This window comes from Gorilla gorilla, chromosome 18 (genome assembly GCF_029281585.2).
Source record: "Gorilla gorilla gorilla isolate KB3781 chromosome 18, NHGRI_mGorGor1-v2.1_pri, whole genome shotgun sequence".
NCBI classification, from domain to species: Eukaryota; Metazoa; Chordata; class Mammalia; order Primates; family Hominidae; genus Gorilla; species Gorilla gorilla.
Window position 1 is genome coordinate 3,574,352 of NC_073242.2, and position 18,605 is coordinate 3,592,956.

Genomic DNA, 18,605 nt, shown 5'->3' on the forward strand with positions numbered 1-18,605 from the left:
TTATTTTATGCCCACTTTTGTGTGTTTCTGTCGTCCCTGTAGAATTGTGACTCCCTGGACTCTGAGATTCAGGGGAGGTGCCGGCACCCCAATCTGTCACCTGGGTGGGGGCACAGCAGCCACCTCCTCCTGGTTAATCGAGGCCCCGGAAGAGGCTGCTCCAGGCTTGTCCCTTGGTCAGTTTAAAAACTCTAAGTGCCATTTTGTTTGTTGATGTTCAGTTCAAAGCACAGAGCACAAGGACTTCTCAGCAGGTCGCCTTTTGTTAAAGGTTAAAGGTGGCCTTTTGTTAAAGAGGGAGACACAGAGAGAGATTTATCTTTAGGGAATTGGCTCGTGTGACCGTGGAAGCCGGCAGGTCCAAGGTCTGCAGGGTGGACCCTCGGCTGGAGACCCGGGGAAGAGCCAGCACTGCCAGTCTAGTCTGAAGCCGTCGGACGCAGAGTTCCTTCCTGGTGCAGGGCGTTATCTCTGTTCTAGTCAGGCCTTCAACGGATCGGAGGAGACCCACCCACGCTATGCAGGCTCATCTTCTTTCCTCACAGCCCACCCATCCAACGCCTTCCAGAGGCCTCTAGAGTAATGTCCCACCAGACCTGGGCACCGTGGCCCAGCCCAGTGGAGGAATACAGCTAACCACCACACACGCTCAACTCTGAGAATCCTCAGGGATTCCAAATGTTCTTTACTACCAATTTTCTCAAGTGTTTCGGCTCTGTGAAATTTAGCAGAATTGGTCATTGAATCATTAGAAACAAAAAATAAAACCTATTGAGTGACTGTTTGTGAAAATTTACAAAAGCACAGTCAGGCCTCCAGAGCGAGTGCTCCTAACCTGAGCTGGGCCAAAGACACTGCGTGCAGACGTCCCGGAGGGCAGTGCCGAGGACATTCTGCGAGTGCAGACGTCCCCACGGAGGGCAGTGCCGAGGACATTCTGCGAGTGCAGACGTCCCCACGGAGGGCAGTGCCGAGGACACCGTGTGTGCAGACATCCCCACGGAGGACAGTGCCAAGGACACTGAGTGCAGACGTCCCCACGGAGGGCAGTGCCGAGGACATTCTGTGAGTGCAGACGTCCCCACGGAGGGCAGTGCCAAGGACACTGTGTGTGCAGACGTCCCCACGGAGGGCAGTGCCGAGGACATTCTGCGAGTGCAGACGTCCCCACGGAGGGCAGTGCCGAGGACACTGTGTGTGCAGACGTCCCCACGGAGGGCAGTGCCGAGGACACTGAGTGCAGATGTCCCCACGGAGGGCAGTGCCGAGGACATTCTGCGAGTGCAGACGTCCCCACGGAGGGCAGTGCCGAGGACACTGTGTGTGCAGACGTCCCTACGGAGGGCAGTGCCGAGGACATTCTGTGAGTGCAGACGTCCCCATGGAGGGCAGTGCCAAGGACACTGTGTGTGCAGACGTCCCCACAGAGGGCAGTGCCGAGGACACTGTGTGTGCAGACATCCCCATGGAGGGCAGTGCCGAGGACACTGAGTGCAGATGTCCCCACGGAGGGCAGTGCCGAGGACACTGTGTGTGCAGATGTCCCCACGGAGGGCAGTGCCGAGGACACTGTGTGTGCAGACGTCCCCACGGAGGGCAGTGCCGAGGACATTCTGTGTGTGCAGACGTCCCCGCGGAGGGCAGTGCCGAGGACACTGTGTGTGCAGACGTCCCCACGGAGGGCAGTGCCGAGGACACTGTGTGTGCAGACATCCCCATGGACGGGCAGAGCTGAAGTCCTGATGAACGAGTCTGAGGGGAATGGTGCCACTGCTGCAGCACCCCCTCGCCCCAGGCCCTCAGATGTGTGAGGGCTGGGAAATCCCCTCTCTCTCTGGAAGTGCACAGGGTCTCCTCCCCTAAGGAGTCACCAGGATGCCTCAACGGGTTCTCTTCCCCTCTCACCCAGCTCCAGCCTTGGGGGTCCTCTCACGCTGGGACCCTCCGTTGCCGGGGCCTGGGACGTGTCTTCCGCCCTCTTGCTGACTGTCTCCCATGCTGTCTGCCACCTCCGCCTTCCCAGGCCCTTCTCAAATGTTAGAACTTCCTGCCTGATCCTTTGATCACTCACTGTGTTTCACACTCTTTTTTCTCTCAGGAAGAGCTCTGTATGAATCCAGCCTCACATTGCTATAAAGAAATACCCCAGACCGCGTAATTTATAGAGAAAAGAGGTTTAGTTGGCTCACAGTTTTGCAGACTTCACAGGAAGCATGGCAGCTTCTGCTTCCGGGGAGGCCTCGGGAAGCTTCCAATCATGGTGGAAGGCAAAGCAGGAACAGGCGTCTCACAGGGTCAGAGCAGGAGCAAGAGCGAGGTGGGAGCTGCCACACACTTTTAAATGAGCAGATCTCGTGAGAACGCACTCACTGTCTCGAGGACAGTGCCAAGGGATGGTGCTAGCTCATTCATGAGAATCCACCCTGAGATCCAAGCACCTCCCACCAGGCCCCACCTCCAACGCTGGGGACTAAGAGCCAACAGGAGATTTTGTGGGGACACGGAGCCAAGCCTTATCAAGCTCCCACACTTAATACTTGGATAATTATTCTCAGCAATCTGTTCTTGTTCCATGAATGCATAGTCCCATCATCTCTTGGAGGGCAGTCATTATATTTTTTGGAAATTATCTGTATTCTCTGATTATTTGTTTCCTCTGGGCTTTTTAAATTTCTTTATTTTGGTTTTTATCTTGACCACTACCTGTCTGTACTCATTTAAAAAAGGAAGGCTTTGAGTGTTGCTCTACCAAGTAACCCCATACCACCCTCCAACAGAAAACAACCGAAAGTCTGGAAAAAGATGTAAGAAAACATCCTTGAAGATGCGAGAGGGCTGATAGTAAGGAAGGGGCTGCTGAGTCAGAATATGCTGTAGAACAGGGCCCCGGTGGGCAGTGCTCACTCAGGGACAAGCCTCCCCTGGGGCTGTTTCCCAACTGTACAGCCACAGAGGCTGAGCGTTGGTGAGGGGCTTGGGGCCGAGCCCAGATCCACATGACCCCAGGCTGGTCCACCCCGTGAACACAGCTCCCCATAAGTCAACTCAGTCTCTGGAACTGGACCAAGATTACCCCAAAGTTTTAGTAGAATGCGCAGATGCCCTACAGAGCAAATGTTACTTCTTTCTTTCTTCTTATCTCACTTTAGTAAGAAAAATTACCTCTTCGATTTTTCTACTAAAATGGTTGACACTTAATTGATGATAATCAGATACCCAGGAGGAAGGAAGATATCAGCAGAATCTCCTTAGAATAAAAGAACTGAACAGTTTAAGCAGATCCAGTGAAGCTCAATTCATGGAACTATCTCAGATGGACCAACTGTGACCACCGTCATTGGGGAAGCCTGGCATTGGAGGGTGGCCTGGACACAGAGGTCCCCATGGCATTGGAGGGTGGCCTGGACACAGAGGTCTCCACGGCATTGGAGGGTGGCCTGGACACAGAGGTCCCCACGGCATTGGAGGGTGGCCTGGACACAGAGGTCCCCATGGCCTTGGAGGGTGGCCTGGACACAGGGGTCCCCATGGCGTTGGAGGGTGGCCTGGACACAGGGGTCCCCATGGCGTTGGAGGGTGGCCTGGACACAGGGGTCCCCAGGGCAGGACAGGAGTTCAGAAGTAAACCCAGGTACATATGGTCAATGGATTTTGAACAAAGGTCCCAAGGAAATTCAGTGGGGAATGAATAATCTTTCTAATAAGTTGCACTGGAACAGTTGAAAACTTGAATTCTGAAAGGAAACTTTGATCATAACCTCACATCATATATAAAATTAAAATATTAGAAAATGAGACATAAACTCATTTTGTTCAAAGATGGCATGATTGTGTTTATAGAAAACCACAAGGAACTTATGGAAAGGTTATGAGAATTAATTAATATGTTGAGTAAGTGTGTTAGATACAAGGTAATGAAACAGAAACACAATTTTATATCAGAAACAAACAGAAAATGAAATTGGAAAACTATAAATAGGTAGGAAAAAATCTAAGCAGGATATGTAAGAGCCTTACACAGAAAATCATGAGATGTTTTTGATAGAAATTAAGTCAATCCTAAACATACGAGAGCTATACTCTGTTTTTACATTGAAAGACTCCACTTGAGTCTGTCCACCTCAAGCTGACCAGTAACTCAATGCAACTCCTTTCAAAACTCCAGTAGGTTTTGTTGTGTTTCTGAGAAAATTTCCATCCTTTTCTACAATTTTTGCAGGGAGACCAAGGAGGATGAATTGCACAGCTCGGGAATGAGGCTTACCAAAAAGCTAAACTAATAGGAAAATAGGCCTTGAGAAGATTAAAAAGCGGCCATTTGTATTTTGGGTAAAGAAGAGTTGATGAGAATTTGTTCTTCCCAAGTCTAAAGTAAATGGAGCATCCTTTTTAAAATTCTATTAATGCATTTCACGAAGAAGCATTAACGAGAAGACGATCGGCCGAGGGAAGTGGCCAGGGGATTGTCAGTGCCTCGGTTTGGCTGGTACAACATTTCACAGTTGTGTTTTCTCACACACCTCTTTTCTCAGGAATGATTCAAAAAGCTGATTTCATCTCTCCACCCTGGAGGTGTTAAGATATCACACAGAAATTCACCGTGGAAGGGGAAACAGAGGAAGAGAATGAGGTTTTTAATGACATGGCAAGCTGTCTGACTTTGCTGCCGAGTGCGTCTTTACTTCTCATGAAATGAATTTGAGGTCCATTAAAAATGGGATGAATATAATCCTCGGAATATTAACATAAGGAGCAGAATATAAATCTCAAAAATGTTTCTGAGGCATAAACAATTGTTTTATCACAACTGTTTTTGAAGGTAGCTAGACTTATGAGAGATTCTTATATTTAAAGTGCTACATAAGGAAATCCAACTTTAAGCTTAAATTATTTAATTTGGTAGAGTAAAATATACTCCTAATATTGGAGAAAAGGCTAAAATAAAAAATTGTATTTTTTGAAACTCAGGAGACACTGTTGTCTTTAAAGGTTGAATAATTTACATATAATTACACTAGCATGAGCTGCCACTTTTACTCCATAATGTAATAGAAATTGTAATGTTTCCATTAAAACAGTCATAAAATACAGTTTTTTAGAAAAAAGGAAACTAAATGTGACCATAAGATAATTTTTCAGGGTCAGCTTTTTTCAGATGTCTTATATTTTATGTTTGTTATAAAAAGGGGCGTCTTTCTCTGAGGCAAATCTATGCAATTTCTGATTCTACATGCTCTGTGTTTAGCATTTTTTGACTTAAAAAAATAACACTATTAGGATAATAATGATGAGCCCAAGCACGTAAATACTTGCCTTTAAAAGACTGATAATTATGAGGTTTTCCACCCACAATGGATCTGATGATACTTTGGTGTTTATTTGGGTTATATGCCAATTTAGGTACAATGTATAGGTAATCAGCGTGTAGGAAGAACAAGAGCTGGGTCTGGAGTGTGGACTCACCTTTAAAGCACGTTACACATGTGTTCAATATTACATTACACCCTGGTAGAGACGTTAAGTGAATTTATCCTGAGTCTAGAATTTACCACATTAAGATATCAACACAGACCATTCTAACACAAGTCTGCATACGGGATGTGCTACCACACGGAGCCAGGGGGCTGGGGGCAGGCTCAGCGCCCCCTCCTGCCACCCTCTGGTAGCACACAAGAAGATCCACCATCTGGGACTCGGCGGGGGGGACCATGGAACAAGGCGGCAGAAGACTGGGGTCTTCACATCCAGCCCGAGGGTCTGTGCCCAGCGGCTACAAGACTAGGATCAGCTCCCAGAGTCAGAGAACGTTGTGGCCACCACACCTGCCGAAGCCTCTTTCATGAGCTTCTCATCCTGTCTGCAGCTGGCGAGCGGGCTCACCTGGACCACACCTGGACCACACCTGGACCACAGAGCAGGACAGACCCCGTGCAGCTGTGTTCTCACCACGCCGAGATCACCGAGATCACCAGCCTGCCCAGAGAGAAAGTCCACAAGGGGATGGGTCAGGGGCCGAGCGCTGACCTGACCCCTGGGAGCCCTGATTCTGGTGTCTCCCAGGGCATGTCCCGCCCAGGTCTCCCGGGGGAAAACAGCAGACACTGAGCAATGTTGAGCAAACCCCAGTGTCATGAACTGGGCTCCGGCTTCCTGAATGCTGCTTCCCATCGACAACCCAGGAAGAAAGCCCTGAGAGCTGAGTGTGCACTGCCCGTCACTCAGGAGAAGGCAGCACAGCCTCAGGAACAGGACTCGGGTGGTGAGTGTGCACCAGCCATTATTTCTGGGTTATTTCTGATGGCTGAGTGTAGATTTATACATGCTATCATTTGTAATATTGTTTGTAATATTCAGGACAGATTGGAGAAAGAGGGTTCCTTTTGCTTTCTTAACACCTTTCTGCCTGTTCATTTCATATATGATTTAATGATCTGAAAGCATTCTCATTGATTGAAAAAAAAGTACTCATAATATTATTTTGTGCAAGAGTTTCAAGGCAGTCATGGATACAGTCACATGGAGGATACTACATAATTTTTAACGCATTTGTAAAGTTTAAGTTTGGGCATTGAGCGCGATTCAAGAGCTGCGATTTTTGATGAAAGCAGAGTGCTTGTTAATAAAACTGAGGAAATTTCCTCTGATTGATGCAAAGTGCCATAAAAGAAAAATGACACAGCATTGAGTCATTGAGTATTAGATAACTTTATTCTCACCAACAAAGTTTAGAAATAAGCAACTCATAGATGTGAAAGCAGGATTTTTGGACAACAGTCACATGGCCAAGTTTTCAGTGTCAAAGGCCTCTTGCAAACAATTTATAATGCTACTTTCAGTGACTCTTGCAAGGATTGGATTTAGACAAAACTCAGCACTCACTCCTTTCATCCGGGGCCCTGCATTGAGGAGCAGGAAGGCATAGACACGTGGGAATCAGAGTGCAGATGTATTGATCTGGCCGCAATTGATCAAAGTGAAGACGTACTGATCTGGCCGCAGTTGACAACCCCAAACGTGGCGCCATATTCTCTCAAAGAAGATACCATTCGATTGGGGAGGTCTGAGCTCCTTCCTCTGAACGCTGTGTCTTCAGGCCTTGTGTATTCACAGCCCCGGGAGGGGCTCAGAACCGGGATCGGGCAGGGGTCTTGGAGGGGTCCTGCGGATGCTGTGACGCTGTGTCTTGAGGCCTTGTGCATTCAGAGGAGGGACTCAGACCCAGGATTGGGCAGGGGTTTTGGGGGGTCCTGTGGATGCTGTGAGAGCTGAGCAGCTTCCTCTGCCCTCTGGGAGAGCAGTGGTCTCATAAGACTTCCTTCTGAAGAGGAGCACAGGGTGTCTGGACAGCCAGCCACCCCGAGCCCCTGGTCGATAGACTCCAAGAAGAGGAGAATCAATCAATCTATGGAAACTGACCCAGAAACAGAACAGACAATAGAAATAGAAGATACAGACTTTAAAACAGCCATATGGATAGTGTTCCGGATGCTCGGGAAGGAAGAGGGAAGACAGGACGCATTAAATAGAGCCAGGGAAAATCAGAAAGGCCAAAATCAAAGTTTGGAGATAACAACATCAGTGTCAGAAATAAAAACACAACAAATCTGGTGGGGTGGAGGGTGAGTGAACATTGCAAAAGAAGAAATCGGTTCACTTGAAGACGGCCACAGAGATCGCTCAAACGGAGACAGAGGACCTGTGAGCTGTGGCAAGCTTCACAAAGCCTCATATACTCAAAGTTGATGTCCACAAAGGAGAGTGGATTTGGGGAAAAATAAGAAAATGTGTAGGAAAAAACTGGCCAAAATGTCAAAATTTCATAAAAACTATCAACACAGATCCAGGAAGCTCCGGCAACCCCAAGCACCAGAAACATGAAGAAAAGCACATCAGGGAACATTCTAATGAAATGGCAAAATCTCCCGCTTCGCAGACCCAGAAATAGGGCACACTGCAGAGAGAAACAGCCAAGAAACCCAGCAAACGGGCAGAGTGGGAGGTCTTAACTAACGAGAGAATACACGGTCAAATTGGAATATTTTTCCAGCAGGTTTATCTTTCCAAAATGAGGGTGCTACGAAGACATTTTCACAAGCAGAAAAGATGACGACATCCATGGCCAGTGTTGGCGGCGCGCGCTTACGGGGACATCCACCGAGTGAAGTCAAGGGCGCTGGGTAAGGAGCCGGCCCTCCAGCAAGGGAAGAGAATATGGGAAATGGCTCCTGCACGCTTCGCAGAAAATACTTCTCATTATTTTCATCTACTTAAAAGATACTTGACCTCCTAAAACACGTTTAGTATCAGCGCATCGTTGGGTTTATAGTACGCATAGAATAACACATACGTTGGTAATAGCACTGTGGCTGCGGGGAGACAATGGAAGGGGATCCTTCCCGGGCCGTGAAATGGCACAGCATTGCTCGGAGGAAGACTGTGGTATGTTAACCATGTGTATCAGAAACCCAAAGCAACCACAAAATTAATGCAGCAATGAGTTTAGTTAGTAAGTTACAAAATAAAGTAAAATGTAATGATAAAAACAATTAGCAATTCTAGTGTTAGCTCCAACGCATAAACAGCGTATCCTCTGTCGCTTCCAAACTCACAGGTAGAAGCAGGAAAAAGCTGAGCGGTCAGTGAACAGGCGCAAATGTACAGTGAGATGGAAGGAATAATACGTTCCAGCCTTCAGGAGCAGGTGAACGGACGCAAACGTATGGTGAGATGGAAGGAATATGTTCCAACCTTCAGGAGCAGGTGAATGGGTGCAAACGTATGGTGAGATAGAAGGAATACGTTGCAGCCTTCAGGAGCACGGTAGGGTGAGTAGAGTTCACAGTAACTTATTGTGCATTTCAGAGAGCTGGAAGAGAAAGTCATGTTCCCAACACAAAGAAATCATGTCTGAAGCGGTGGGCATCCCAGCGACACTGATTTGAACATCGCACATTGCATGCGTGTATGAAAACTTCCCATAAATACAGACAACGCACTGGACAGGTGAGCAATACTGCCTGGGCTCTGCAGCTTCTGGCCTGGTGCCTACTTGGCTGTGACAAGCAGGCCAGGACAGGCGTCTCCTCCGACCAGCTCTGCCTGCGACGAAGGCCACCACCCACTCCCCAGGACAAGGGAGGTCTCACAGTGTCCACCGCAGCTGTGCCATGGGAACCCTGGGGGTCCCGCAAAAGAATGTTGTCAAGAAATACAGTGTGAATTCCTCTGAGAAGCAAATTCTGCTTATGACCAGTGTGTCAATTGTTAGACAAGATTCAAAAAATGCTTGTTAGCAAGTTTTACAAAGCACATTGAGAAGGAGGCTGGTGGGCTGGGCACAGTGGCTCACACCCGCAATCCCAGCACTGTGGGAGGCCAGGGTGGGTGGATCACTTGAGGTCAGGAGTTCAACACCAGCCTGGCCAACATGGTGAAACCCCGTCTCTGCTAAAAATACAAAAATTAGCTGGATATGGTGGCGCATGCCTGTAATCCCAGCCACTCGGGAGGCTGAGGCAGGAGAATCGCTTGAACCTGGGAGGCAGAGGTTGCAGTGAGCCGAGATTACCATAGAGACCCCCAGGCATCAGACGCCACATTAGGAGTGCCCTGGATACCAGTTACTGTGTCCTCCTAGGACGGATGCGATCACCAGCTGCATCCTGGGAACACCGTGCAGGCTGAGCTTTGACAGAAGCCAAGGTGAGACCCATGCCCTGCACACAGGGACTCCTCTCCAGCACCCGCCCTTCCCACACAGCAGAACTTAGGCCCCGCGTGGCCCAGGTAAGCCTGGCTTTGTCCTGCTGCTCTCCTCCAGTAAAGCTGTGGGCCGGGAGGAGGGGATGCTGACCCAGCAACTGCACCTGCTGCACGTGCCCCGGGAAGCGGTTTCACTGCTGACTTATCTGTTTAGATTCTGTCCAGCCTCCCTTAGACGAGGCCTTTTGCTCCTCAGGCAGGCAAGGGAGAAGGGAAGGATAGGAAGGTAGTGTCTGCAGGCTGGCTCCGTCCCTATTTTCAACTTTTCCCTGCTTTCTCTTATTTTTACCCAGAGTCAATCTTGTCCAGGTAGAAGCAGGCAGATCAGCAGTAGCTTCGTTCTTTGCATCAGACTTGTCAGTGTCTTTGGTTTTATTTTTTAAAAATACTAGAGAAAGATTGTTTATTCCAAGGCAAACATTTGAAAAGACTGCTTTGTGTAAACTGAGATCAGCACTATGTATACTTGTATATACCAATGTGCCTGTGTGTATGTGTATGTATGTATGTACATGTGTGTATGTGTACATGTGTGTATACGTGTGTATGTGCATGTGTGTATACGTGTGTGTATATGTGTATGTGCGTGTGTGTGCGCATGTGTATGTGTAGATGCATGTATGTGTGTGTACATGTGTGTATTGTGTATACATGTGTGTATACGTGTGTGTATACATGTGTGTATGCATGTGTATGTGTGTATGAATTTCTCCCCCGACCCCTTTCTAATTTGCTCACAACGTTGCCTTTCCTCCTCTGAGGTTTGGCTGCACCAGGTCTTTGCCCAGCCCTGCGCACGCAGGTGGTTCAGAGTGAGCCTGAGTCCCGGCATCCCAGCTGGTTTTGAGAGCCAGAGCGCCTGCATGGCCTTGGCAGGTTTGCAGAATGAGAAAGGAGGCATGAGTCCAGTTGCGGGAAAATACAAAGCAAGGACCCATGGAAGGTGCGATCTGGAGATGTAGGCCTCAGAGGTGTCAGAGCACGTGGCCGGCAGCTGCAGGTGAAGCTAAAGAAGGCTCTGCCACTCCCGCTCTCAGCCTCACGTCCGAGAGTCTTGGACACAGAGTGTGGGAGCAGCCGACTCTGAAATAAAAGGAACAGGCGGAGGCACTTTGCAAGGTAACTCTCACGGTTATCACTCTGGTTAAAGTTCCAATTCCAACTGTTTCCCATTGTGCAGGGTACCTTCAGCACCTGCAGATGGAATCCAATGATGAGGGCGGGCGGTCAGTCCAGGAGACACTTCCACACTTGCACCACCGCCTCCCTGGGGGGAAATGTTGTCAGGTCGAGCAGATGAGGTGGCGTCAGAGGGCCTCGGTGGTGGCAAAGGTCCCTCCTCGACCAGCCTTCCTTCCTTCGGGCTCCACTGAGCCTCTCCGACACGCCTGGGCCTTGACCTTCTGTGTCCACCCTGAGCTTGCTGGGCCTGCTCAGCCTTAGCAAGAATCCCGTGACATCCATTTACCCAGAACACTCCACTCCTGGTGTCTGACCAAATTCCCCAACCTCACTCTTCCTGTCTGATCCGGCTGCCCTGCCCTCAACAAGAAACCTGTGCCTCGACATCTCCTCCTGGTCATTTTCTGTCCCCCAACGCCCCAACTGTGCTCATCCGCACAAGTCAGCCGCCTTTGCTCTATTCAGAGTTGAGTGTGACCTTCTCCCCTATTGCAGAGGTACCGAGTGAAGCCTTAGTCACCACCTCAGCAAGAATCAGAATGTGAGGAGAACGGTGGGCCCCTCCCCACCCCATCTCCTTCCGCAACTGCCAGTGGCCAAGAGCCCAGCAGGCAGGGTCGGCTCCAGGTGAAGGAGTGGACCCAGCAGAAGCCGCTAGGAGTTCTGTCCTGAAAGGAGATATTCATTGTTCTCAAGAATCCTTGAGAGACTCAGAAACCAATTGGATAACTTGGGAAATGTCCAGCAGAGTCCCAGCCCCCAGGGGGATGTGTCAGTGCGTGGCGTGGTGGTGGGGTGACTGTGGTGTCCTGTAAGGGACAGACGCCATAAGCGTGGCCCAGAGCAGGGTCGTGCCGGCTGAGCTGGGCCCCTCCAAAAAGACATGCTGGAGACTGAACCTCCTGGACCTCGGACTGTGACTGTTTGAAGATGGGGTCTTCACAGAGTTCAAATTACAGTGAGTTCATTAGGGTGCACCCTGATCCAGTGCAAACGGGGTCTTCATGGAAAGAGGAAATTTGGGCACAAAGACACGCACAAGGGAAAGACAAGGTGAGGACACGGGGGAAGACGGCCAAGCACAGGCCTCCCTCGCAGCCTTGGAAGGAACAAGCCCTTGGGTGTCTTGGCCTTGGATGTCCAGCCTCAGGAGCTGAGAGATGGGGGTGTCTGTCATCTCAGCCCCCTCGGGAGCTGGGGACGGGGGTGTCTGTGGTCTGAGCCACCACGGGAGCTGCGGACGGGGTGTCTGTGGTCTCAGCCCCCTTGGGAGCTGGGGAACGGGGGTGTCTGTGGTCTGAGCTGCCTCGGGAGCTGGGGACGGGGGTGTCTGTCATCTGAGCTGCTCCATCAGTGGTTCATGCAGTGGCTGGCCGTCGAGTACAGGGAGCGCAATCTCGATCTCCGTGATGAGAGGAGGAAGGGCCTCTCATTTGACACTAGGGACTCAAGGGAATAAGCTGACCTTCTGCTAACCAGGCTTGGGACTAAGCCTTGAGTTGGGAACTGGTCCCAGCTGGGGCAGCAGGGGCGGAGGCTGGGAGAGGCTGAATCCGCCCACGGGTCCTGGGGAGACCCAGCATCCCGGGTGCAAACGTCACCAGCGCCAAACACCCTGCCCTCTTCAAACCCCAGACAGAAGTGTTTTCCATCTCAGGTAAGCCGAGTATAAACATTTCCATCCAGAAAAGTTCAAATACAAATGGACAACACAAATCATTTAAGTAATTGTTACACAGCTACATGATACTACAGCAATGTGTTTTCAGTATACATAGGATAACTAAAACACTTATTATAATAATCCAAATATATCAAATAATTAACCTTGTAAAATGATATCCCGCATTTCTTAGATAAAGAGCAAAGATGCTTTTAAAAATGTGCATTTTGAAACCATTAGGCAATTCCTAGTACACGTTCAAAAGCCACTTCCACGCACAAAAATACTAAAATATCTAATGCATAATTAAAATATTATTTAAAACAGATAAAAGAAAGTGTAGGTTTTTTTAATGATATGCCAGGCATGGTGGCATGTGCTCAGAGTCCCAGCTACTCAGAAGGCTGAGGTAGGAGGAGCCCTAAGGCCAGGAGGTCCAGGCTGCAGTGCGCCGTGACTGACCGTGCCACTACACTCCAGCCTGGGTGACAGAGCGAGATCCTGTCTTTAAAATAAATTACATTACATTAAAAATTAAAAAATATGATGCCTTCTATAGAGCTGGCATTTCCATTTCAGCGCAATGTTAAAAATCCCCCACTCAAGAAGTGTCTTGCTGGCCGGGGTCTTCCTTACACTTTGCATGTGTGAAGGAAGGTCGTGACCCCTGCGCTGCTGGTTACACATCACGGTTGCAAGTGGAAGAGAAATGTCTTTTAAGAGAGGTTGCATCTATCCCATTTCCTTTTTTTCTACCCAATGCAAAATAAAAATATTTTAACTTCTCAACATTGGGCACATTCTATAAAATATCTCTCTATAATATTGTATATAACATTTGTATACAAAGTTTAAAAAACCTATTTTGTTATGACACTCATTGGAAGACTCAATGTTTTCATCAAATGTAAAAAGAACTAAGGACATATCTAATTTATAAAAATAAAAACTGCCAAAGAATTTAAAATGCACTTATAAATTAATACGCATTATCACAAAGTTAATATACAGCAAGGGTAGGTTTTGTGAGACCAGCGGACAAGTTATTATATTAATACTTAGAATGGTGTATTCATTTGTTCTCACCCTGCTATAAAGAAATGCCTGAGACGGGTCATTTATCAAGGAAAGAGGTTTAATTGGCTCACGGTTTTGCAGGCTGTACAGGAAGCCTCGTGCTTCTGCTCGGCCTCTGGGGAGTTCAGGGAACTTTCAATCCTGGCGGAGGTGAGGGAAGCAGGCTCTTCGGGAGGGAGAGACGGGCTGCGTTAGGAACAAGCGCCTAAGCGTGGCCCAGAGCAGGGTCGTGCCCGCTGAGCTGGGCCCCTCCAACTCAGTTTCAAACAACCAGGTCTCACAATAACTTGCTCACTGAGGGTCACGAGGGCGTCACGGAGGCCACGGTGCGAAACCATTCGTGGGAACGCCGGCCGTGATCCAATCACCTCCCACCAGGCCCCGCCTTCAACGCTGGAGATTCCACGTCCACATGGGACGTGGGTGGGGATACGATCCAAACCGTATCAAATGTCAAAGACCTGGTTTAGGTCTGAATTTCAAAACGTCAAACTAAAGCCCAAAGCCACTGGCAGAGGAGCGTTCACTTTCCCTTTTAGGGTTTTACAGCTTGGCGATTTCATACTTCATCTTCCTTCCCCTGATTGATGCTGAATACAGGGGGGACGGAATGTGTCCCCTCAAAACCCACGTGTTGAAGCCCTAACCCCAACGTAATGGGATTAGGAGTGGAGCCTCTGTGGGGTGATTATAGGATGAGAAAGAGGCCGGAGCTGTCTCTCTCCCTGCCATGTGAGGACACACGGAGAAGGGGGCCATCCTCAAGCCACAGAGAGAGACCAAACGTGGCACCTGCCAGCCCTGGCCCTTCCAGCCTCCGGACTCTGAGGGATGAATTCCTGTCAGATAAGCCACAGTCTAGGGGATTTTGTTACAGCATCTGAAGCTAATACAGGGCGACTCTGGTCACTTGAGTGCCAAGGTTGCCTCTGTGGAAAACATTTCAGAGTTTATTCACTAACCTTGCCCAGCAGTGCCAGATTACGTCTTGATGTGTATAAATAGCTAGACAGGGATGACAGATGGACAGAGGTGGGTGGCTAAATGGGTGAGTAGAAGAACAGAGTGACAGATGCATGGATGGGTGGATGGATGGATGGATGGTGGATGGATGGGTGGATGGATGGATGGATGGTGGATGGTGGATGGATGGATGGATGGATGGATGGTGGATGGATGGATGGTGGATGGATGGGTGGATGGATGGATGGATGGATGGTGGATGGATGGGTGGATGGATGGATGGATGGATGGTGGATGGATGGATGGATGGATGGTGGATGGATGGATGGTGGATGATGGATGGTGGATGGATGGATGGATGGATGGTGGATGGATGGATGGATGGTGGATGGATGGATGGATGGTGGATGGATGGATGGTGGATGGATGGATGGTGGATGGATGGATGGATGGATGGATGGATGGATGGATGGTGGATGGATGGATGGATGGTGGATGGATGGTGGATGATGGATGGTGGATGGATGGATGGATGGATGGTGGATGGATGGATGGATGGATGGTGGATGGATGGATGGATGCATGGATGATGGATGGATGGATGGATGGTGGATGGATGGATGGATGGTGGATGGATGGATGGATGGTGGATGGATGGTGGATGGATGGATGGTGGATGGATGGGTGGATGGATGGATGGTGGATGGATGGATGGATGGTGGATGGATGGATGGATGGATGGATGGTGGATGGATGGATGGATGGTGGATGGATGGATGGATGGTGGATGGATGGATGGATGGTGGATGGATGGATGGTGGATGGATGGTGGATGGATGGATGGATGGATGGATGGATGGTGGATGGATGGATGGTGGATGGATGGTGGGTGGATGGTGGATGGATGGTGGATGGATGGATGGTGGATGGTGGATGGATGGATGGATGGATGGTGGATGGATGGATGGATGGTGGATGGATGGATGGATGGATGAATGGATGGTGGGTGGATGGGTGGATGGATGGTGGATGGTGGATGGTGGATGGATGGTGGATGGATGGTGGATGGATGGATGGATGGATGGTGGATGGATGGATGGATGGTGGATGGATGGTGGATGGATGGATGGTGGATGGTGGATGGATGGTGGATGGTGGATGGATGGTGGATGGATGGATGGATGTTAGATGGATGGATGGATGGTGGATGGATGGTGGATGGTGGATGGATGGATGGTGGATGGTGGATGGTGGATGATGGATGGATGGATGAATGGATGGTGGGTGGATGGATGGATGGATGGATGGATGGGTAGTTTAATATAGAGAGAGGTGAGTGGAGAGAAGGCCAGATGAATAGATGGAGAAGGAAGTTTAGACAAATTCAGAGGTGAGAAATGGTGAACTAGGTCACAAAGTATGGCACTTTCTCCACTGCAGCAGAGCTGAGTTGGACATAGTCAGGTTTACCAGGTGGGTGCAGCGGAGCCTGTGGAGGGGAAAGGGTGTGTCCAGGGCTGCTCTTCTGTGAAGGGAACCAGTTTCTCAACAAAGGCCCAGCCTCTGCTAAGCTCTCAGGGTTTCAGGGGACCTGCTCTTTTGTGGCCCTTGGTCCCACGCCCTGGGAGTGTCAGTGTCCTGCCGCCAGCCCCATCTGGTCCTAAATTTAGGGATTCTGATGAGTTAACGCCACATACCTTGGCCACAATTCAGCATTTCTGATAATTAATTAGTTAAATTAATAAAAATGATAGTTTTTTCCTAGACTTAACATGTATGTCCAGTGATTACATTGGCACCATATGAAAATAGCTTAATAAATGATTAACTTAAATAAATAGTAACTCACTTGAAATGCGTGATTTCTTTCTGCAAAAACAGAAATTGCTTTTTCTGAAATCCTTGGCTCCTACATTTAGCACATCTTTCCAGGACTTCCCTACTCTTTCTTTGGAAATGTGAAAAACGCATAACATTTATTTTATCATCTGCCTCGAGAACCCAGGGAGGAACATTTCAAGAAATTAAAAATAAGAGAAACATGCATAAAACAAAAAACTGCCAACTTGGCTTAAAAAACGACAAAAAGCCACATAAAGCACACTTCTTTACTATTACCCAAATAATGACAATAATAAAAATGATAATAACAACAATAAATGGTGGTTAAATGCGTTACGGACGCACGCCGCGCCAGGCTGCGCAGCTCGGGGTTTACGGTGCAGATTGCCACATTATACACATGACGAACCTGGGATCCATGAAAACAATCCCAAGAGCACCTTAGCACATCATTTTCCAGACTCATTTGGCCAAAGAGACATTCAGAAATATCCATTACCATGTGCCATAAGCCTGGGGTGGCCAGAGCTGCGGGGGCTGAGAAACAAGAGGCCCCTCCTGCCTCGCCTTAGAGAGAGAGGACACTCACCCTGGCTGTGCCAGGGAGGCCACGTCCCCGACTGACTCGACACCAGCTTCCATGTCCCAGAACCGCCCATGGGCTCTGACCCTCTGACACCACTCCCTCTCCATGCGTGGACCCCAGACTCTCATGCACAACCTGAAGACCCCGTCCCTGGTACAATCACAGTTCCTCTTGCAAATGCAAACATCAGGTTGTTTGCTTCATTCACGGGAGCTGGTCTCTGCAAATGGGAGCTGTGAAGCGCTGGCCTCCAGTTTCTCGTGGGACTGAGCCACAGAGGACACGGGCTGCTCCTGCGGTCTCCCCCGTGTGTCCCGGGCACCTGCTGCCTCTGTTCTCTGCAGCTTGGTGCTCTGACGCCTGGGGTGGCGCGTGCCCCTCCTCTGGGTGGGTTTCCTTCCCCAACGTTCATGCACACAATGTTTTCAGCAGTCACAGACCTTCCGAGACGTGGCTGGATGAGAAACACGCTGGCAGACGACAGAGGGTGGCCCCGGACCCACGCTTATGCCCACCCGTCTTCACTCCCTAGAGAACACGACCTTTCTGGAGCACCTGGGGCGAACCCACATCTTCCCTGACAAGGCGTAGAACAGGAGCCACCAACCTTCTGGAAAGTTCTCAGCACCAGGAGCTGCAGCCCAGGGCCTGAAAACCTGTTTCCTAATGAAATGACAGAGGAGTTCAGAACTCTCTGATCCACCTGCAAAAGCAGGTCTCTCCTCACTGACAGCAGTGGCCTCAGCACCCAGCGCAGCCTGGCTGTTCCAGGGACCACACCCAGCGGTCAGGAACTGCATCTTCCTGACCCCGTATATTCAGCATCAATCCGGATCTCCGAGTACACCCAACGCCACCGACTGGATCTCCGAGTACACCCAACGCCACCGACTGGATCTCCGAGTACACCCAACGCCACCAACTGGATCTCCGAGTACACGCAACGCCATCGACTGGATCTCCGAGTACAATGAATGCCATCAACTGGATTTCTGAGTACACCCAACACCACCGATTGGATCTCCGAGTACACCCAACGCCACCGACTGGATCTCCGAGTACACCCAACGCCACCGACTGGATCTCCGAGTACGCCCAACACCACCGACTGGATCTCCAAGTACACCCAACGCAGCGACTGGATCTCCGAGTACACCCAACGCAGCGACTGGATCTCCGAGTACACCCAACGCCACCGACTGGATCTCCGAGTACACCCAACGCCACCGACTGGATCTCCGAGTACGCCCAACGCCATCGACTGGATCTCCGAGTACTCTGAAAGGACTTGATTGGCACTCTGCCTGTGCACATGTCATGATATGTGAAGAATATCTTGAGAAAGCGGCTTTTAAAACTGCACCCAACCGTGTGGAGATGCTGGTGTTGGGTGGAGGAGGAGCCCTGAGCCAGGGAGCGGCTCCTCAGTAGGCACGTGGGGAACGCGCCCTCCCAAGCACCAGACCCACACAAGGCTGCACCGAGACTGGGGTGTGAGACCCTGTGCCAGGCGAGTGCCTGGTTTCCACA

The 18,605-nt window shown here is 49.7% G+C and overlaps 1 long non-coding RNA gene and 1 pseudogene across 1 annotated transcript in view; both read right to left on the minus strand.

Annotated features, from left to right (window-relative positions):
* Nucleotides 1–214: 214 nt before the first annotated feature.
* On the minus strand, nucleotides 215–2,998 carry LOC134757444 (uncharacterized; annotated as a pseudogene).
* Nucleotides 2,999–5,620: 2,622 nt separating this feature from the next.
* LOC129527809 (uncharacterized) overlaps nucleotides 5,621–18,605 on the minus strand; it is a 65,382-nt gene continuing 52,397 nt past the window's right edge. Inside the window, exon 5 of the long non-coding RNA XR_010131481.1 lies at nucleotides 5,621–5,973. This is a non-coding gene — a long non-coding RNA (uncharacterized lncRNA). The remainder of the gene's footprint in view (nucleotides 5,974–18,605) is intronic.